The sequence below is a fragment of the Anthonomus grandis genome, chromosome 5 (genome assembly GCF_022605725.1).
Source record: "Anthonomus grandis grandis chromosome 5, icAntGran1.3, whole genome shotgun sequence".
Taxonomy (NCBI): domain Eukaryota; kingdom Metazoa; phylum Arthropoda; class Insecta; order Coleoptera; family Curculionidae; genus Anthonomus; species Anthonomus grandis.
Genome location: NC_065550.1, coordinates 35566186 through 35589947, shown reverse-complemented (window position 1 = coordinate 35589947; position 23762 = coordinate 35566186). Strand labels below are relative to the sequence as shown.

Sequence of the window (23762 nt, the reverse complement as noted above, 5' to 3'; positions counted from 1 at the left end):
TTAATGGAATAATTTTTTCTACGTATAGAAGGCATTTTAAATAAATACAGTTAAAATAACTAGGAGTGTAATAAAATATCTAGGAGTTCACCAAACGTTTTAATGCTGCTTATTCGACCGCCGCTATTTATATACACTTTCCTACTTTATCCTTGTTTGCAGGCAAGGAAATAACTAGGAGAGCTTATTAAAATAACTAGAGGCCCTTACTAGAGATTTAAAAAAAAAGTAGGAGCATGTATTAAAATATTCGGAGAGATTTTACTGGTTTATTGCTGCTTATTCGACCGCAGTCATTTGCTAATTTAAAAGGGGAGTTTTATGACCTTAAGCGAAAGATCAGGGTGAGACCTTAGAAAATCATTAATTAAATAAACCACAAATACATTTCAGGTTTCATAGAATCGGTTACTTATTCAGGGATAGATTTAGAAAAATGAGAGTGATTACTGGAGTCGGAACTTTTGGAAAATTGGCCAATTTCAGGGAGTTGAAAATTATGTTAAATTATTTTAGGCATGTAAGAGCGAAAAAAATGCCAAAAAAAAACAAAAAAATTGAAATTTTCACGATTTTGAAGTCAGCTTTTGATCTCTTCTAGACATTCCATACAGATTATTTCCATTTTCTATTAATGGAATAATTTTTTCTACGTATAGAAGGCATTTTAAATAAATACAGTTAAAATAACTAGGAGTGTCTAATAAAATATCTAGGAGTTCACCAAACGTTTTAATGCTGCTTATTCGACCGCCGCTATTCATACACACTTTCCTACTTTATCCTTGTTTGCAGGCAAGGAAATAACGAGCAGAGCTTATTAAAATAACTAGAGGCCCTTACTAGAGATTTTAGAAAAATACATGCATTAAAATATTTGAAGAGATTTTACTGGTTTATTGCTGCTTATTAGACCGCAGTCATACGCTAATTTAAAAGGGTAGTTTATGACCTTAAGCGAAAGATCAGGGTGAGACCTTAGGAAATCGTTAACAAGATAAACCTCAAACACATTTCTCGCCAATTTAGTGGCGTTTTCCACCTTCTACCCTCACCCCACGAAATGTTCGGTGATATATTCACTTTGTCAGCCGTTTTCGTTGGGAAACACGAACAACGCGAGCGGCAATTTCGCCGTTGGAAAGTTAAATAATGACCGCAGTTTTACTTCCGGATGCGGGAGATTTCTGCCATTCATCTTACTCGGTTTAAACTGGCTAAGCTTTTAATAAAATACATGCTTTAGTAAATAGGATAACAAGATAAACTGATGGTCCGGACCATCCGATTCGCGTGGCCGAACTCTAGTAGGGGTGGCGGAAAAAACTCCCGTCCGGTGATGGCTCACTTTTGTGTGTTTTATGTTTTTTTGCTCTTCTCTCGTTAATAATTCGATTTAACTCGGTTTTACGATCGTGTTTTTTTTTGTGGAAGCGATAACGCCATTGAATGGCCGTTTTGCTTTATTTGCTTTATTGGGGGAGTGATTTATCATCTGTTATCTTCACTTTTATTTCGTCTCAAATGCCTTTGAAAATGTCCGTCATAAATTTGATTATTTACAGGAAATTTGACATCGTTTTTTTTAAGTAATATTGCCACAATTCGAGGCAATAAAGTGATAACTTTAACTGCCTGCGAGGAGTCATGATTTAGTTCTATTGCCTCAAATGTTCAACGTTTAATTGCCTGAAACGATTCAAGAAGATTAAAATCAAATATATCTTGGAGAAATTCAGAAATCATTTCACATACTAAGGTTAAGTGCCTGGAATGAATAAAATTAGCTTCTTGAAATGGTTGATTGGAAAAATTGAAAATATGCCTAAAAATAGTAAAACATGACTTGGGAGGATTAAATCTGCTTTGAAGAGAAATAGGAATGCCATTTAAAGTCATGGAAAAATGAACTCTGTTTTTCAAGAATCCACTAAAGATATTTAACTACCTTTGAAACAAGTGACTTTATTAGCCTGGAAAATATTGAAATTTAAACCGAAATTGGCGTCTGAAAAAAAGGTTTTATTGAAAACTGCCTCGAATGGGCTAGGAATGATATTTACTGCCTCAAGAAGGTTAAAACTAGATGGAAGTTAGTCTAAATTTCCGAAAAAAAAAATGACTTAAAAAGTTACTCAAGAAAATTTAGTCCCAATATGTCAGGAAAAAATTATTGAAAAATTAGTGAAACATTCTGGAGCTGCCTGGAATATTTTCTACAATACCAAAAAACGTTTTCCTAAAAAATGTCTGAAGAAAAAATGAATTTAGTCTTAAAATACCTGAAAAATTAACACAAAATAACTGGAATTTCTTGAAGTGCCTGAAAAATTCCCAAAAATAAAGTCTAAAAATTAAAATTAGAACTGTTTGGTAAAAAACTGAAATATACCCAAGAAAATGTTTCCAAAGTTGCTTAAAAGAAAAATGCCTTGAATTGTTTAGAAAATTAATTAAAATGTTCTTAAAAATTTAGTCTAAAAATTCCTTAAAAAAAAAACAAAAAATTTACTTAGGAACTAGCTCCACAAATCCAGAAAAGTTTTCCGACTGAAACTGACTGGAAAATTACTTTCTTGAATTTATAATAAATGTATCTATTTAAGCTTAAATTGTGGTATATTATACCGGGTGTCCAGGAACTCAAATTTTACAGGGTGATTCTCCAATAAAAAGTTCTTTGATGAAAAAAATAAATAGAAGTATCTAATAAAATATCTAGGGGTTCGTAGTCGAATATTAAGCATAAGAAGTTGTCGATTTTATTAAAATATTTTAATGGATTGTTGCCGTTTATTCGACCGTTAATAATATACACTACAGTAAATTTTTTTTCAACAAGAAAATAAATAGGAGCGCCTAGTTACTTCAATGAATACTCCTACTGACTGACTTGTGATGTGCGCTCAATTATCCTCCTTAAAAAATTTCAAAAGTTTTCCAGAAATTTTTAATTAGTTTGAGTTTTGACTATGTTTCTCCAGATAGAATAATAAAAATAAACAAGTTAATCAGCAGGGTGACTTTGAAATGTTTACTAATTTTTTTCAACGAAACTAGTTGAGCTAGAGTTTTCAAACTTGGACAGTGTTGACAAAAGTTCTATTCAAAAGTGTCCTCTAAAGGAAATTCAACAGTTTTCCAAATTTTTCTGACTAGTTTTTGGCTATGACCATGTTTGTTCAGAAAGTCTTTATTAAATTCGTAAAAAAATTAAATCCTATTCAGTAGCGAGACTTTTATGTTTCTGACTTTTTTTCAAGGAAACTAACTAGCAGTGGTTTGCTTTCAAGTTTTGCCTTTAGGAAACTTCAAAAGTTCTCAAGAATTTATATATTAACTATATTTAAGGCAAAAACTCCAGGAGATCTTCCACTAAGAACCCTTAAAGAAAAAAGAAAAGAGAGAGGAAAGAAATTAAAAAAAAAGAATATTTAATGTTATTTCCAAAAAAAAATTTAAACATTTAAATTTATTCCTTATTCCAGGCAGTTATTTCAATTTTTAATTCTGGATTGAGGCTTTCTTCCATATATATTTTTGAGGATAATAATTATCTTCCGTCAAGAAATTAATCGATTGCCTGGATAAATATAATTATTTTAATTATTCCAGACACTTAAGGTAACAAACAATTCAAATACATGATAGAGATTTCCAATGTTTACTTATTAACTGTCTAAAAGAGAAACATTATTTCCTTTCTTCCAGGCAGTTTGTTTAATTATTATATATTTTAAGTCTAGCAATCCAAACAAAAGGGTTGAAATCGGTTTACATTGTGCAGTAGCTTTAAAACTATCGTGGCTGCTCACTCGACCGTGTTTCAGTCAGTTCCATTTTTTGGTGAAAAAAATAAATAGGAGTATCTAGTAAAATATCTAGGGGCTCGTAGTCGAATATTAAGCATAAGACGTTCCCGTCTTTATTAAATTATTTTGATGAATTGTTGCTGCTTATTTGACCGTTAATAAAATACACTACAGTAAATTTTTTCTTGAAAACTAGTCAAAAATATTCACGTCAAGTTATTCAGCAGCAGGGTAGGGTGACTTTGAAATGGTTACTAGGTTGTTTCAACGAAACTAGCTGAGCTAGAGTTTCCAAACCTAGACAGTGGTGTGCGCTTAAGTGTACCCTTTATGAAACTTCAAAAGTTTTCCAAAAATTATTGACTAGTTTTTAAGCAATGGCCAGGTTTGTCCAGACAGTATGATAAACTCGCTAAAATAATTAAATTCTTTTCTAAGGAGACTTTGAAAAGTGTCGTAATTTTTTTTCTATGAAACTAGCTGAGCTAGAACTTCCGACCTTGGATAGTGGTGTGCGCTCAAGTGTCCCTTATCAGAAACTTTAAAAGTTTTTTAAAAATTCTTGACTATTTCTTGGGTTATAACCAGGTTTATCCAGACAGTCTATGTTAGATTCGCAAATATAATCAAATTATTCTATAGGCTTACTTTGAGAGCATTTGAAGCATTTTTTAGGGAGAAATTTTTTGAGTTAGAGTTTCTAAATCTGAGCAGTACTGTAAAGAATTTTTTGTAGATTCACTGCTTCATGAAATCCGCATTCAAAGCTTTCGATCCTCGCTGAGTGAATCTACAACTCTTTGAGGCACATTGAAAGAACTTATCCATTATCTCAAAGAGAACTACGTTAGTAGAGAAATAATAAAAACCCTAAGTCTTAGTCTCAAAATATATTTTTTTTTACACGAAGGTTACGCGTTTCGCTTAAAATAAAGCATCATCAGACATTATAAACTAGTAATAACTCTCACGAAATGACCTGCTTAGTACATACTATGTAAAAAAAAAAAATTGAGACCCAGAAGCGAAACTATCAACTAACTTTTATTTCACACATTAATCGAATGCCCTAAACTAATAATATTTCAAAAGTGAAAATTGTATCTAAATGGGCGTAGAACTATATCCGTAGGCAACAAACACATTTCGCAAATTAGTCTGAACAAGGAAACAATTTTAATGATGCCAAACGTTGCGGATTGCGAAAGGGAGGGGGGGCGGCATCGCCGGCGGTGCAGCGTATCAAAATCGACCATTTGATATCCGTAATAAAATCGACACCGTAATGAAGTCCGTCATTAACTATACTCGATATAATTTTAATTAAAACACACTCTGGCAGATTCCGAAACGTTCTCTGGTTTTGTAATTAACGAGGCACGTAAAACTTGCCCCCCCCTCCCACTTCCAATCCATGGAAAGTCTATTAAAATGAGGAATTTTGGGGCGATGGACGACGCCGACGTCGACGACGCCGCTCACGATTAAAGATATTTTATTATCGAACAAAGGTGCCGGAATGCGTTAAGGTTAATCACGTTATACTAAGGAATGTCTATAGGTACCGCCGGTTTTGAATTATATAACCCGCGGGTTACAGTGTTAAATGCCTTTGGGGAACATTATTCGAATACTTTTGCGTGAATAATTCGAAGTAGCAAATTCGAATTTGCCGCCCTATGAGCGTTTGTCATATCTTTCGCCCGCTTGATTAGAGATGGCTAGGGAATAATTACGAACTTAATAAATATACTTGGACTATTAATGTATATGGCCACGATACCCAAAAATGACTGGTGGCCGCCATTTTTATAGCGGTTGTGTCCTTTTGATGTTGGTCACTCTAAACATTTTCAGTGTTTCCAACAAAAAAATATATGAAATAACGGTAATGAAGCTGACGTTTGACGTGTGAGTTTAGTGGATTGCCTAGTTTTTGGCGATTTGTAAACGACGCTTGGGTATATCGTTTGCAACAGGCGATATAGCTTCCTAGCTAATACGTGGATAATGTAAAACCATCCTCATTTAAACGTATTTAAAAAATAGATTAAATTTACTTTTATCAGTAAAAAGAACTTTTTTCCAGCTATTGGTTATCCAATGCAAATATTTTTTCACCAAATTGAGTCGGGCCTTCTAGTTCTTCCTGCTACTTAGCAGCTCTTCTATTAAATAATCCTGCTTCTCTTAGAGGTATGGTTGTAGTTAACTAACATTAACACCAGAGAATTCACTTAAAATTTTATTTGCCTATTTGTGGGGATCAGCTGGGTAATTTTTTTTTGATCATTTTATTTTTTTAGTTGTTTTTCTCGAACGGCCACATTTTTTAATCCTCTTTAACTTAATTTCTTGTTTTAAAATAAGGAATGTTCTTAGTTTGCATAAATCTATTACAACAGATTTATGCAACTAAGTATTTTGCTTATGTCCACTTGTCGTACACCGCTCTTGTATGCATCTACTATTTTTGTACAAAATCATCCAACAAATATCTTCCGCGAGGCATATTCACTAAAAAACTATTAACAGGTTTCACGTAAAGCGAAATAAATACTAAATTATTTAGAGTCCTAAAAACAAAATTTAAAGATAATTTTACCTCGGCTCAAGTTGAGTCATATATTGCAATAATCTTAACTGAGACTTGGCTGGATCCCTCTATTACTGATGCTGAACTTCTAGACTCTCATTACGCCATATACAGAGAGGATGGGAATTCTACTACCAGTACTAAAAACCATGGAGTAGGAGTACGCATTGCTGTAAATAGCTCTTTTAAACCAACGCTTTTGAGGCTTAGTAACCACAATGTTTCTTTATTCTTTTCTTTTTTTTTACAACTTCACTGTTTTTTTATCCCAAGTTATTTGAATTTTTATCTCATTTTTGATGAAGATTAATTTCTTTCATACATTTTCACGAAATTCTTAAAGAAGTACAAGAAAAATCTGAGGTCTAACGCAACTATCCTAAATTCTTAACTAAATGTACCAACTTTCTATTTTGTATTCGTTCAAAAAATTTTACTGTTTTGTTTCCTTACAATTGGCACAACTGAAATTTGTCAGAGTTACCAACATCGAAAGGACACAATCACGCAAAATGGCGGCCCCCTAGTAGTGGTCATTTACTTTTCATTGAATTGGCAGTCCAGATATATTTATTAAGTTCGTGGTAGTGATCCAGGAGACTATTATGTGAGCTTCATTAATTTTCTCAATAAAATTTAATGCATCAGCTGTTTTAGGGTTTTATTTTTGCCGATTGGCAACACTGAAATCTAGTGACCATTGCGTTTGCACGGAACCTTGTTATGCTCTTAAGTGATATTATTTGGACCTGTACCCTTGAGAACCAACTGTAAAAAAATAATTTTATTTATTCCAGGCAGTTGGGAATTAAAATAAGTTCAACTACTTGGTTTTTGCTACGAACTGTCTAAAAATAAATGAATTTTACTTATTCCAGGCAGTTGAAGATAAAGAAAAGTTCAACTGCCTGATTATGAGCCTCAAATGCATAAATTGTCCTTTGCCTTCCTGTGAAAACTTCATTAAAATGTCTACAATAGTTTTTTGAGTTGTCGTAGTAAAAAAAATAATTTTTCTGAAGCAAAATGCTATTAAATATAGACTAACCAAAACAGAATTTGGTTCATTAAATTTTTCATAAAAAAGGTTTTTTTTTGCATGGAAATCATGATTTAAAAATCCTCTACATTTCTCTAAGAATTACATATATCTCGATATTTGTCTCTACATAAAATACTAGTTTTTCAGCTTTATTGAACAGGCATTGTATGTTGCATGCATAAAGAATATTATCGACTGACCATCATGATTTTTCCCTGGACTACTATTTTCTTTTATTGATATCAGTTCCTTAATTTTTGCTATAAGGTGCCTGGAATATACAATTTTACTTATTCTAGGCAGTTAAAGCCCAAGATAACTTCAAGCGCTTAATTACGATCATTAGCTGCCTGAAATAAAATTGTTTGATTTTGTCCAGGAAGTTGAGGATCAAAAATTCAAGTTCAACTGTCTGATTATGGATCTCAATTGCCTGGAAAAAAAATTATTTCTTCGGACAATTGTCTGGAAAAAACACAATTTTACTTATTCTAGGCAGTCAAAGCCCAAGATAACTTCAACTGCTTGATTATGGTCATTAACTGCCTGAAATAAAATTGTTTGATTTTTTTCAGGAAGTTGAGGATCAAAAATTCAAGTTCAACTGTCTGATTATGGGTCTCAATAGCCTGGAAAAAAAATATTTCTTCGGACAATTGCCTGGAAAAAAACACAATTTTACTTATTCTAGGCAGTCGAGCCCAAGATAACTTCAACTGCTTGATTATGGTCATTAACTGCCTGAAATAAAATTGTTTGATTTTTTTCTAGGAAGTTGAGAATCAACAATTCAAGTTCAACTGTCTGATTATGTGTCTCAATTGCCTGGAAAAAAAAGGAAATTTATTTCTTCGGACAATTGTCTGGAAAAAACACAATATTACTTATTATTCTAGGCAGTCGAAGCCCAAGATAACTTCAACTGCTTGATTATGGTCATTAACTGCCTGAAATAAAATTGTTTGATTTTTTTCTAGGAAGTTGAGAATCAACAATTCAAGTTCAACTGTCTGATTATGGGTCTCAATTGCCTGGAAAAAAAAATTTCTTCAGACAATTGCCTGGAAAAAACACAATTTAACTTAATCTAGGCAGTCGAAGCCCAAGATAACTTCAACTGCCTGGTTATGCTCATGATTTTTTCAGGAAGTTGAGGATCAAAAATTCAAGTTCAACTGCCTAATTATGGGTCTTAATTGCCTGGAAAAAAAGTAATTTTATTTACTTCGGACAATTGTCTGGAGAAAAACACAATTTTACTTATTCTAGGCAGTCAAAGCCCAAGATAACTTCAACTGCTTGATTATGGTCATTAACTGCCTGAAATAAAATTGTTTGATTTTTTTCAGGAAGTTGAGGATCAAAAATTCAAGTTCAACTGTCTGATTATGGGTCTCAATTGCCTGGAAAAAACACAATTTTACTTATTCTAGGCAGTCGAAGCCCAAGATAACTTCAACTGCTTGATTATGGTCATTAACTACCTGAAATAAAATTGTTTGATTTTTTCCAGGAAGTTCAGGATCAACAATTGAAGTTCAACTGTTTGATTATGAGTCTCAATTGCCTGGAAAAAAAGTAAATTTATTTCTTTGGACAATTGTCTGGAAAAAACAGAATTTTACTTATTCTAGACACTTAAAGCCCAAGATAACTTCAAGTGCTTGGTTATGGACATTAACTGCCTGAAATAAAATTGTTTGATTTTTTCCAGGAAGTTGAGGATCAACAATTGAAGTTCAACTGTTTGATTATGAGTCTCAATTGCCTGGAAAAAAAGTAAATTTATTTCTTTGGACAATTGTCTGGAAAAAACACAATTTTACTCATTCTAGACAGTTAAAGCCCAAAATAACTTCAAGTGCTTGGTTATGGACATTAACTGCCTGAAATAAAATTGTTGATTTTTTCCAGGAAGTTGAGGATTAAAAATTCAATTTCAACTGTCTGATTATGGGTCTCAATTGCCTGGAAAAAACACAATTTTACTTATTCTAGGCAGTCAAAGCCCAAGATAACTTCAACTGCTTGATTATGGTCATTAGCTGCTTGAAATAAAATTGTTTGATTTTTTCCAGGAAGTTGAGGATCAACAATTGAAGTTCAACTGTTTGATTATGAGTCTCAATTGCCTGGAAAAAAAGTAAATTTATTTCTTTGAACAATTGTCTGGAAAAAACACAATTTTACTCATTCTAGACAGTTAAAGCCCAAAATAACTTCAAGTGCTTGGTTATGGACATTAACTGCCTGAAATAAAATTGTTGATTTTTTCCAGGAAGTTGAGGATTAAAAATTCAATTTCAACTGTCTGATTATGGGTCTCAATTGCCTGGAAAAAACACAATTTTACTTATTCTAGGCAGTCGAAGCCCAAGATAACTTCAACTGCTTGATTATGGTCATTAACTACCTGAAATAAAATTGTTTGATTTTTTCCAGGAAGTTCAGGATCAACAATTGAAGTTCAACTGTTTGATTATGAGTCTCAATTGCCTGGAAAAAAAGTAAATTTATTTCTTTGGACAATTGTCTGGAAAAAACACAATTTTACTTATTCTAGACACTTAAAGCCCAAGATAACTTCAAGTGCTTGGTTATGGACATTAACTGCCTGAAATAAAATTGTTTGATTTTTTCCAGGAAGTTGAGGATCAACAATTGAAGTTCAACTGTTTGATTATGAGTCTCAATTGCCTGGAAAAAAAGTAAATTTATTTCTTTGGACAATTGTCTGGAAAAAACACAATTTTACTCATTCTAGACAGTTAAAGCCCAAAATAACTTCAAGTGCTTGGTTATGGACATTAACTGCCTGAAATAAAATTGTTGATTTTTTCCAGGAAGTTGAGGATTAAAAATTCAATTTCAACTGTCTGATTATGGGTCTCAATTGCCTGGAAAAAACACAATTTTACTTATTCTAGGCAGTCAAAGCCCAAGATAACTTCAACTGCTTGATTATGGTCATTAGCTGCTTGAAATAAAATTGTTTGATTTTTTCCAGGAAGTTGAGGATCAACAATTGAAGTTCAACTGTTTGATTATGAGTCTCAATTGCCTGGAAAAAAAGTAAATTTATTTCTTTGAACAATTGTCTGGAAAAAACACAATTTTACTCATTCTAGACAGTTAAAGCCCAAAATAACTTCAAGTGCTTGGTTATGGACATTAACTGCCTGAAATAAAATTGTTGATTTTTTCCAGGAAGTTGAGGATTAAAAATTCAATTTCAACTGTCTGATTATGGGTCTCAATTGCCTGGAAAAAACACAATTTTACTTATTCTAGGCAGTCAAAGCCCAAGATAACTTCAACTGCTTGATTATGGTCATTAGCTGCTTGAAATAAAATTGCTTGATTTTTCCAGGAAGTTGAGGATCAACAGTTCAAGTTCAACTGTATGATTTTGAGTCTCAATTGCCTTGAAAAAAAGTGATTTTATTTATTTTAACAGTTGAGAACCAATATATCTTAAACTTCTTGATATGTGCTATAAACTGCCCGTTAAAAACATAATTTCCCTTATATCAAGCAGTTGAAATCCAAAATTAACTGGCCGATTATGACCCTCAACTGCCTGGAAAAAATAAATTTTTCTATTATTAGAGTAATTTATATTTTATATTATCAGAGCTCTTCCAGGTAGTGAACAATAAAATTGTAGATTTAGAATTTAAGACAACCCTACCTAAGGGCCTCATTAAGAAGCAGTCAAGAATTAAAATTAGTAACACTAGCCTAGAAAAGTGTCATTTTATTTATTTCAGGCAGTTGAAGAAAAAAAAATAATTGCCTGAATAATAATAAAAATTCTAAAAAAAAATTGCTACGAATCGCCTGAAAAACATTATTTTTCAAAGAGGAAGAATTATTTACTTGCCTGAAAAGTATTGAAAAAATTGAATATGATTTAACTTAATTTTATATACATGAACATAATTTTTTTATTCCAGGCAGTTGAGGATAAAAATCAATTTAATTGCCTGGAAAATAGTTACACATGACCAGTAATTGGCCAAAAATGACCATCAACTGCTTGAAAAAAGATATTTTTATTTATCGTAGGCAATTGACGATAAAAATTCATTGATTGTCTAAAAAATAATCAAATTCATGCCCATTTAAATCAAATTTTCACTTTTAGAATCATTATTGCGTGCATTCAATTATCTTTAAAATAAAAGTTGCAATTAATGATTGTACGGTATGTAATTCATAAGATATGCCTCAAAGAGTCTGAACTTCACCCAGCAGGAGTCTACAACTTTGAACGCGGATATCTGATAAACCAGTGAAACTACAAAAAAATCTTATAAAATTGATGAGCCACTGTAGAGTCACTTGTGACACAGAAATATGAAAAATTTGCAGTGACGTCCGCCCTAAAGTACGAAAATACCTTCCCTTATTTAAAATCCGAAAGAAAAATGCAAAACCATTAGAAAGTTGTCGTAGCAGCTCGTAGCGTGAAAACGCCGGTTTTCTAGTTTATGGGCCTTATCCGATGTTGGGAATACTTATCGCTGACAAACTTAAAACTTTCATGCAGAAGCAGAATTCCGGAAATCGTGACAAATATCCCGAAGGTTCGGGTCCAACGGAGAACACTAACAATTCTCTATCCCTCCTACCCTCCCTGTTCCCCAAAAACTCAGTTCTCCACGGAGTTGAACCGGAGTTTCGGATTACAGGGAAAATGTTACGTTTGTCCTTGTTTAGGTTCATTTTTCTTTTACTTGTTGTTGTTTGATTTTTCGTAAAGGAGTAAAGGGTTCATTGGGGGTGAGAGAGAAGAAGAAACAGAGAAGAAAAAAGAAAATAGACGTGATTTAACTTATTTTTGTATAAAAATTTTAAACGGTCAAATTTTTTTCCTATTTCAGGCAGTTGATTAATTTTTTCTTTATTATCCATGAAATTAAAAAATCAAAATATTTTTTCATATTCTATTTCTTTTTCCAGGCAATAAGGTTCGCCATCTATTTCCTTAAGGATCTGCAAGATGTCCCTTTAATTCTGGATACAGGGCTCCTTCCAGAGCTTCTTGGGAATAATCATGAACTGGGTATATTTGAAAAAATGGTGCCTTGGCTATAGCTGCCTGGAATAGGAAATATAATTATTCTTTAACTGTCTGGACTAAAATAATAATTTTATTTATTCCAGGCAATTGAGGAATAAAGCAACTCAACTATATGATTGAGATTTCCAGTTTTTCACTACCAACTACCTGATTATAGACATTTTCCCTTACATTAACTGCCTGGAAAAGCAGCATTACTTTCCTTCTTCCATGCAGTTGATTAATTTTTTAGTTCCCAAAAATAAACAATCCTCTTTTAATTTTCCTTTCCTTTTCCTAGGCTATTAAGTGAATAATTTAATTTTCTTTAGAAATAAAGTTTTCCTTCCAGAAAGTTGAAAGTAATCGAACATTTTTTCTAAAAGACCATTAATTATTTATCGCAGAAAAACTGAAAGTTTGTTCAAAAGTCTCGAACCTATATTAAGATTTGGTTACACGTGTTTCGCTTCTAAAGGTATCATCAGACCTAAAAATTGCTTAACTACTTAGAATAAAAAATGACGATTCCTTTATCTGCGTTAATGAAAATGATAATTATATTAGATTTAGGCAACTGTAAAATAAAATAAATTACATGCTTAAAAAACCCAATTACATGATGTTTTCCTTCCAAAAATGGTTCAACTGCCTGGAATAAAATAATTTATTTATTTATTCCAGGCAGAAGGAGTTTTATTTCTCAACTGCCTGGAGTAAAAAAATAAATTATTTTATTCCAGGCAGTTGAGGAATAAAACAACTTGGACCTGATAAAGATTTTCAATTTTTTACTAACAACTGCCTGATTACAGACATTTTTTCTTGCTTTATCTGTCTGGAAGAGAAACATGCTTTCCTTCTTCCAGGTTTCCTGATTTAGTTTTCTATTTACGAAAATTTGAACAATACCATTCTGACTTCTGTTTTCATTTATCAAGCAGTTTTATGGATAATTGATTTTCCATTAGAAATAAAGTTTTTCTTTAAAAAATGACTCAGATGCCTGGAATACATACGACATTAAATTAATATTCAACTGCCTGGACGAAAATATTTATTTTATTTATTCCAGGCATTTGAGGCAATTTTTACTAACAAATGCCTGATTATAGACATTACAGAGCAGATTACTGAATTTGAATATCAGCAATATAAGGAAGGCATAGAAAGCTAAAAAGATGCAAATTTGGAAATATTGACTAAAATATTTATCTTACTTATTCCAGGCAGTTGAGGAATAAAGTAACTCAACTATATGATGTAGATTTTCAGTTTTTCACTACCAACTGCCTGATTATAGACATTTTCTCTTGCATCAACTGCCTGAAAAAGAAGCATTACTTTCCTTCTTCCATGCAGTTGATTTAGTTTTCAGTTCCAAAAATTAACAATTTTCTGTATCTTTTTCTAGGCTAGACTTTTATAGATAATTCAGTTTTCTGTAAAATTAAGTACTACTTCTAAGAATTGAAAGTAACTGACCATTTTTTAGACTATTAATTATTTATCGCAAAAAAACTAAAAGGTTGGTTAAAAGTGTCGAACTTATATTAAGATTAAGAGTTGGTTACACGTGTTTCGCTCCTAAAGGCATCATCAGACCTGATCAACAGCTTTTCGAAATTACATTCTTAAAAAATAGTTACTTTAAAATGTGCACATAGATTACGAATGTACTAATAAGTGCTTAACAATTTAGAATAAAAAATGATTAATTCTTTAGCTGCCTGGACGAAAATAACTATTTTATTTATTCCAGGCAATTCAGGAATAAAGGAACTCAATTATTTAAGGTTTTCTTACTAAAAAAGTGCCTGAAATAAAAAATACAGTTATTCTTCAACTGCCTGGACTAAAATAATTTATTTATTTATTCCAGGCAGTTGAGAAATAAAACAACTTGGACCTGATGGACATTTTCTCTTGCTTCAACTGTCTGGAAGAGATACATGCTTTCCTTCTTCCAGGTTTCCTGATTTAGTTTTCTATTTACAAAAATTTGATTTCTGTTTTCATTTATCAGGCAGTTTTATAGATAATTGAGCTTCCATTAGAAATGAAGTTTTTTTTTTAAAAATGGCTCAAATGCCTAGAATACATACAAAATTAAATTAATATTCAACTGCCTGGGCGAAAATATTTATTTTATTTATTCCAGGCAGTTGATGCAATTTTTACTAACAAATGCCTGATGATAGACATTACAGAGCAAATTAATGAATTTGAATATCAGCAATATAAGGAAGGCATAGAGAGCTAAAAAGATGCAAATTTGGAAATATTGACTAAAATATTTATCTTACTTATTCCAGGCAGTTGAGGAATAAAGCAACTCAACTATATGATGTAGATTTCCAGTTTTTCACTACCAACTGCCTGATTATAGACATTTTCTCTTGCATCAACTGCCTGGAAAAGAAGCATTACTTTCCTTCTTCCATGCAGTTGATTCAGTTTTCAGTTCCAAAAAATTAACAATTTTCTGTATCTTTTTCTAGGCTAGACTTTTATAAATAATTCAGTTTTCTGTAAAACTAAGTACTACTTCTAAGAATTGAAAGTAACCGACCATTTTTTAGACTATTAATTATTTATCGCAAAAAACTGAAAGTTTGGTTAAAAGTTTCGAACTTATATTACGATTAAGAGTTGGTTACACGTGTTTCGTTCCTAAAGGCATCATCAGACCTGATCAACAGCTTTTCGAAATTACATTCTTAAAAAATAGTTACTTTAAAATGTGCACATAGATTACGAATGTACTAATAAGTGCTTAACAATTTAGAATAAAAAATGATTAATTCTTTAGCTGCCTGGACGAAAATAACTATTTTATTTATTCCAGGCAATTCAGGAATAAAGCAACTCAATTTTATAAGGTTTTCTTACTTAAAAAGTCTGAAATAAAAAATAAAACTATTCTTCAACTGCCTGCACTAAAATAATTTATTTATTTATTCCAGGCAGTTGAGTAATAAAACAACTTGAACCTGGACATTTTCTCTTGCTTCAACTGTCTGGAAAAGAAACATGCTTACCTTCTTCCAGGTTTCCTGATTCAGTTTTCTATTTACAAAAATTTGAACAATACCATTCTGACCTCTCTTTTTATCTTTCAGGCAGTTTTATAGATAATTGAGTTTCCATTAAAAATAAAGTTTTTCTTTCAAAAATGGCTCAAATGCCTAGAATATATACGACATTAAATTAATATTCAACTTCCTGGGCAAAAATATTTATTTTAATTATTCCAGGCATTTGAGGCAATTTTTAATAACAAATGCCTGATTACAGACATTACAGAGCAGATTGCTGAATTTGAAAATTTCAAAAATATAACTACAAACTGAATACACATCTCGTGAGAGTTAAGGAAGGCATAGAGAGCTAAAAACATGCAGGTTGATCCACAAACGTTCTGGACTTTTTTTAGAACCAAGACGCATTAAAAGTTATGCTATAGAATTGTAAGGAATGAAGTGAAGATAATACAATTGCAAATCAGTTTGCTATTTCTTTATTCTTTACTGAAGAATCATCATTATTAGAATAGCAAATTTGGAAATACTGACTTGACAGAAAAATCTATGGATTTTGATAACATTCTCTTTTATATATATATATGGAAATATCCCTTATTGGGCTATTGAGTATTGCATTCTTCCAGAAAAACTTAGGATGGCAGTTATTGTCCCTGTTTTTAAAAATGCATCGCAAAAAGATATTGAACGCATAATTAAGACTCTTGCTAACTTATTTTAAAGTATCATTTATGAGGGTCTTACCAATGATAAAATTTATGATGAATCACATTACTTGCTGGAAAGTCCACAGTTTTAAATTTGCACCAATTCACCATAAAAGCTTCTTATACAGTAAATAATGCAACACTTCTTGGCACAATATATACAGACTGTGCAAAAGCGTTTGACCTGGTTGACCATGACATCCTAATTGTCCAAAATTTTTTGTTTCATTCCTTTTACGTACACATAAAGTTAAAATTGGTAAATCATTGAATTGCAACCTCTAAGTTCCTCAGGGAAGTTGCAATGTTAAACCGTTACTCTTTATTATGAAGTTCTACAACTGCCTGGACGAAAATAATTATTTTACTTATTCCAGGCAGTTGAGGAATAAAGCAACTCAACTATATGATGCAGATTTCCACTTCTCACTATCAACTGCCTGATTATAGACATTTTCTCTTGCATCAACTGCCTGGAAAAGAAGCATTACTTTCCTTCTTCCATGCAGTTGATTAATTTTTTAGTTCCCAAAAATAAACAATCCTCTTTTAATTTTCCTTTCCTTTTCCTAGGCTATTAAGTGAATAATTTAATTTTCTTTAGAAATAGAGTTTTCCTTCCAGAAAGTTGAAAGTAATCGAACATTTTTTCTAATAGACCATTAATTATTTATCGCAAAAATACTGAAAGTTTGGTCAAAAGTCTCGAACTTATATTAAGATTTGGTTACACGTGTTTCGCTCCTGAAGGTATCATCAGACCTAAAAATTGCTTAACTACTTAGAATAAAAAATGACGATTCCTTTATCTGCGTTAATGAAAATGATAATTATATTAGATTTAGGCAACTGGGAAATAAAATAAATTACATGCTTAAAAAACCCAATTACATGATATTTTGCTTCCAAAAATGGTTCAACTGCCTGGAATAAAATAATTTATTTATTTATTCCAGGCAGTTGAGGAATAAAACAACTTGGACCTGATAAAGATTTTCAATTTTTTACTTTTAACAACTGCCTGATTACAGACATTTTTTTTCGCTTTATATGTCTGGAAGAGAAACATGCTTTCCTTCTTCCAGGTTTCCTGATTTAGTTTTCTATTTACAAAAATTTGAACAACACCATTCTGACTTCTGTTTTCAGTTATCAAGCAGTCTTATGGATAATTGATTTTCCATTAGAAATAAAGTTTTTCTTTAAAAAATGACTCAGATGCCTGGAATACATACGACATTAAATTAATATTCAACTGCCTGGGCGAAAATATTTATTTTATTTATTCCAGGCATTGGAGGCAATTTTTACTAACAAATGCCTGATTATAGACATTACAGAGCAGATTACTGAATTTGAATATCAGCAATATAAGGAAGGTATAGAGAGCTAAAAAGATGCAAATTTGGAAATATTGACTAAAATATTTATCTTACTTATTCCAGGCAGTTGAGGAATAAAGCAACTCAACTATATGATTGAGATTTCCAGTTTTTCACTACCAACTGCCTGATTATAGACATTTTCTCTTGCATCAACTGCCTGGAAAAGAAGCATTACTTTCCTTCTTCCATGCAGTTGATTCAGTTTTTAGTTCCAAAAAAATAAACAATTTTCTGTATCTTTTTCTAGGCTAGACTTTTATGGATAATTTAGTTTTCTGTAAAATTAAGTTGTACTCCTAAAAATTGGAAGTAATCGACCATTTTTTAGACTACTATTTATCGCAAAAAACTGAAAGTTTGGTCAAAAGTGTCGAACTTCTATTTATATTAAGAGTTGGTTACACGTGTTTCGCTCCTAAAGGCATCATCAGACCTGATCAACAGCTTCTCGAAATTACATTCTTAAAAAATAGTTACTTTAAAATGTGCACATATATTACGAATGTACTAATAATTGCTTAACAACTTAGAATAAAAAATTATTATTTTATTAATTTTTTAATTCTTTAACTGCCTGGACGAAAATAACTATTTCATTTATTCCAGGCAATTCAGGAATAAAGCAACTCAATTTTATAAAGTTTTCTTACTTAAAAAGTGCCTGAAATAAAAAACTAAACTATTCTTCAACTGCCTGGACTAAAATAATTTATTTATTTATTCCAGGCAGTTGAGTAATAAAACAACTTGGACCTGATGGATATTTTCTCTTGCTTCAACTGTCTGGAAAAGAAACATGCTTTCCTTCTTCCATGTTTCCTGATTTAGTTTTCTATTTACAAAAATTTGAACAATACCATTCTGACTTCTGTTTTCAGTTATCAAGCAGTCTTATGGATAATTGATTTTCCATTAGAAATAAAGTTTTTCTTTAAAAAATGACTCAGATGCCTGGAATACATACGACATTAAATTAATATTCAACTGCCTGGGCGAAAATATTTATTTTATTTATTCCAGGCATTGGAGGCAATTTTTACTAACAAATGCCTGATTATAGACATTACAGAGCAGATTACTGAATTTGAATATCAGCAATATAAGGAAGGCATAGAGAGCTAAAAAGATGCAAATTTGGAAATATTGACTAAAATATTTATCTTACTTATTCCAGGCAGTTGAGGAATAAAGCAACTCAACTATATGATGTAGATTTCCAGTTTTTCACTACCAACTGCCTGATTATAGACATTTTCTCTTACATCAACTGCCTGAAAAAGAAGCATTACTTTCCTTCTTCCATGCAATTGATTTAGTTTTCAGTTCCAAAAATTAACAATTTTCTGTATCTTTTTCTAGGCTAGACTTTTATAGATAATTCAGTTTTCTGTAAAATTAAGTACTACTTCTAAGAATTGAAAGTAATCGACCATTTTTTAGACTATTAATTATTTATCGCAAAAAACTGAAAGTTTGGTTAAAAGTTTCGAACTTATATTAAGATTAAGAGTTGGTTACACGTGTTTCGCTCCTAAAGGCATCATCAGACCTGATCAACAGCTTTTCGAAATTACATTCTTAAAAAATAGTTACTTTAAAATGTGCACATAGATTACGAATGTACTAATAAGTGCTTAACAATTTAGAATAAAAAATGATTAATTCTTTAGCTGCCTGGACGAAAATAACTATTTTATTTATTCCAGGCAATTCAGGAATAAAGGAACTCAATTATTTAAGGTTTTCTTACTAAAAAAGTGCCTGAAATAAAAAATACAGTTATTCTTCAACTGCCTGGACTAAAATAATTTATTTATTTATTCCAGGCAGTTGAGAAATAAAACAACTTGGACCTGATAGACATTTTCTCTTGCTTCAACTGTCTGGAAGAGAAACATGCTTTCCTTCTTCCAGGTTTCCTGATTTAGTTTTCTATTTACAAAAATTTGAACAATACCATTCTGACTTCTGTTTTCATTTATCATGCAGTTTTATAGATAATTGAGCTTCCATTAGAAATGAAGTTTTTCTTTTAAAAATGGCTCAAATGCCTAGAATACATACAAAATTAAATTAATATTCAACTTCCTGGGCGAAAATATTTATTTTAGTTATTCCAGGCATTTGAGGCAATTTTTAATAACAAATACCTGATGACAGACATTACAGAGCAGATTGCTGAATTTGAAAATCTCAAAAATATAACTACAAACTGAATTTTGAATATCAGCAATATAAGGAAGGCATAGAGAGCTAAAAACATGCAGGTTGATCCACAAACGTTCTGGACTTTTTTTTAGAACCAAGACGCATTAAAAGTTATGCAATAGAATTGTAAGGAATGAAGTGAAGATAATAAAACAGTTTGCTATTTCTTTATTTTTTACTGAAGGATCATCATTATTAGAATAGCAAATTTGGAAATATTGACTTGACAAAAAAATCTATGGATTTTGATAATATTCTCTCTTATATAAATGGAAATATCCTCAGCTATTGAGCTATCGAGTATTTCACTTTTCCAGAAAAACTTAGAATAGCAGTTATTGTTCCTGTTTTTAAAAATGAGTCGCAAAAAGTTATTGAAAGCATAATTAATACTCTTGCTAACTTATTTTAAAGTATCATTTATGAGGGTCTTACCAATGATAAAATTTATGATCAACAACATGGTTTACATGCTGAAAAGTCTACAGTTTTAAATTTGCACCAATTTACCATAGAAGCTTTTGTTACAGTAAATAATGCAACACTACTTGACACAATATATACAGACTGTGCAAAAGCGTTTGACCTGGTTGACCATGACATCCTAATTGTCCAAAATTTCTTGTTTCATACCTTTTACGAACACATAAAGTTAAAATTGGTAAATCACTGCATTGCAACCTCTAAAGTTCCTCAGGGAAGTTGCAATGTTAAACCGTTACTCTTTATTATGAATTTCTACAACTGCCTGGACGAAAATAATTATTTTACTTATTCCAGGCAGTTGAGGAATAAAATAACTCAACTACATGACGAAAATTTTCAAGACAGTAGACAATTTAAATTAACTCCACCCACAAAATTATTTCATAAATTTAACATCGTACAAATGCAGGATTTAAATTGGTTAAATGCATATATATACGAAATAGTCTGAAATTAAGTTGGGATCCTCTTAGAACAAAGGATATTAAATTGCATATTACGGCAAATAGCCGTTTACAACCCACGTATTTAAATCTATTATATAATATTATATGTACCCTATATAAAGGCGCCCTATTATCTTACATGCAGTCATACAGTGAACCTGATAACACAAAATATATATATAGGTAATAAGAGCCCTTTGAGTAGTAAATATTATCGAAACTCTATATATAGTGGAATGCATTGCAAATTTTAACCAGTGAGATGTTAAAGGTCGACTTTATCAATATTTGACTTTGACGCCATCCAGGCACAACTTAATACAGATTTTGAGTAGTGAGATATTGAAAGTTTACTTCATACGTACTTACTTATACAGTGATGAGATCTTGACAGTGACACCGTTTACCTATTTGCGTTGTGAGTCACAACTAACCTCTCATCGTTATTGATCTGATGGGCATCAACACTTAAGATAATGTACATTTTAACCTTGTTAATAAAAATGGCTCAAATACCTGAAATAAAAAATTAAAAAAGTAATCTTCAATTGCTTCCACTAAAATAATAATTTTAATTATTCTAGGCAGTTGGGGAATATAGCAACTCAATTATATGATAAAGATGTCCAATTTTTACTACCAATTGCCTAATTACAGATGTTTTCATTTGATTTAACTGCCTGGACGAAAATAATTATTTTATTTATTCCAGGCATTTGAGGCAATTTTTACTAACAAATGCCCGATGACAGACATTACAGAGCAGATTGCTAATTTTAAAAATCTCCGAAATAGGATTAAATTACAAACTAAATTTGAATATCAACAACATAAAGAAGGTATAGGGTAAAACTTGTTTCTTATATATGACACATCCCTAATTGGGCTATCAAGCATTCCACTCTTCCAGAAAAACTTAGGATGGCAATTATTGTCCCTGTTTTAAAAAATGTATCGCAAAAAGTTGTTGAAAGCATAATTAATACTCTTGCTAAATTATTTGCAAGTATCATTTATAAAGATCTTCATGGTTTACTTGCTGGAAAGTCTACAGTTTCAAATTTGCACCAATTCACCATAAAAGCTTCTGATACAGTAAATAATGCAACACTTCTTGACACAATATATACAGACTGTGCCAAAGCGTTTGACCTGGTTAACCATGACATTCTAATTGTCCAAATTTTTTTTTTTCATGCCTTTTACGTACACATCAACTTAAACTTGGTAAATCATTACATTGCAAACTCTGGAGTTTCTCAGGGAAGTTGCAATGTTAAGCCGTTACTCTTTATTATGAAATTCTACAACTGCCTGGACGAAAATAATTATTTTACTTATTCCAGGCAGTTAAGGAATAAAATAACTCAACTACATGACGAAAATTTTTAAGACAGTAGACAATTTAAATTAACTCCACCCACAAAATTATTTCATAAATTTAACATCGTACAAATGCAGGATTTAAATTGGTTAAATGCATATATATACGAAATAGTCTGAAATTAAGTTGGGATCCTCTTAGAACAAAGGATATTAAATTGCATATTACGGCAAATAGCCGTTTACAACCCACGTATTTAAATCTATTATATAATATTATATGTACCCTATATAAAGGCGCCCTATTATCTTACATGCAGTCATACAGTGAACCTGATAACACAAAATATATATATAGGTAATAAGAGCCCTTTGAGTAGTAAATATTATCGAAACTCTATATATAGTGGAATGCATTGCAAATTTTAACCAGTGAGATGTTAAAAGTCGACTTTATCAATATTTGACTTTGACGCCATCCAGGCACAACTTAATACAGATTTTGAGTAGTGAGATATTGAAAGTTTACTTCATACGTACTTACTTATACAGTGATGAGATCTTGACAGTGACACCGTTTACCTATTTGCGTTGTGAGTCACAACTAACCTCTCATCGTTATTGATCTGATGGGCATCAACACTTAAGATAATGTACATTTTAACCTTGTTAATAAAAATGGCTCAAATACCTGAAATAAAAAATTAAAAAAGTAATCTTCAATTGCTTCCACTAAAATAATAATTTTAATTATTCTAGGCAGTTGGGGAATATAGCAACTCAATTATATGATAAAGATGTCCAATTTTTACTACCAATTGCCTAATTACAGATGTTTTCATTTGATTTACCTGCCTTGACGAAAATAATTATTTTATTTATTCCAGGCATTTGAGGCAATTTTTACTAACAAATTCCCGATGACAGTCATTACAGAGCAGATTGCTTAATTTAAAAATCTCCGAAGTAGGGTTAAATTACAAACTAAATTTGAATATCAACAATATAAAGAAGGTATAGGGCAAAACTTCTCTTTTATATATAACACATCCTTAATTTGGCAATCGAGCATTCCACTTTTCCAGAAAAAATTAGAATGGCAGTTATTATTCCTATTTTTAAAAATGGATCGCAAAAAAATATTGAAAGCATAATCAATACTCTTGCTAAATTATTTTAAAGTATCATTTATGAGGGTCTTACCAATGATAAAATTTATGATGAACAACATGGTTTACTTGCTGGAAAGTCTACAGATTCAAATTTGCACCAATTTACCATAGAAGCTTTTGATACAGTAAATAATGCAACACTACTTGACACAATATATACAGACTGTGCCAAAGCGTTTGACCTGGTTGACCATGACATTCTAATTGTCCAAAATGTTTTGTTTCATGCCTTTTACGTACACAACAACTTAAATTTGGTAAATCATTACATTGCAACCTCTAAAGTTCCTCAGGGAAGTTGCAATGTTAAACCGTTACTCTTTATTATGAAATTCTATAACTGCCTGGACGAAAATAATTATTTTACTTATTCCAGGCAGTTAAGGAATAAAATAACTCAACTACATGACGAAAATTTTCAAGACAGTAGACAATTTAAAGTAACTCCACCCACAAAATTATTTCATAAATTTAAC

At 31.3% G+C, this 23762-nt stretch overlaps 1 long non-coding RNA gene across 1 annotated transcript in view; it reads right to left on the bottom strand.

Annotated features, from left to right (window-relative positions):
• Positions 1 to 22746, bottom strand: part of LOC126735865 (uncharacterized) — a 47402-nt gene extending 24656 nt beyond the window's left edge. The window contains exons 1-2 of the long non-coding RNA XR_007660531.1: positions 22659 to 22746; positions 21161 to 21307 (exon numbers count right to left, since the gene is read on the bottom strand). This is a non-coding gene — a long non-coding RNA (uncharacterized LOC126735865). The remainder of the gene's footprint in view (positions 1 to 21160; positions 21308 to 22658) is intronic.
• Positions 22747 to 23762: the final 1016 nt, after the last annotated feature.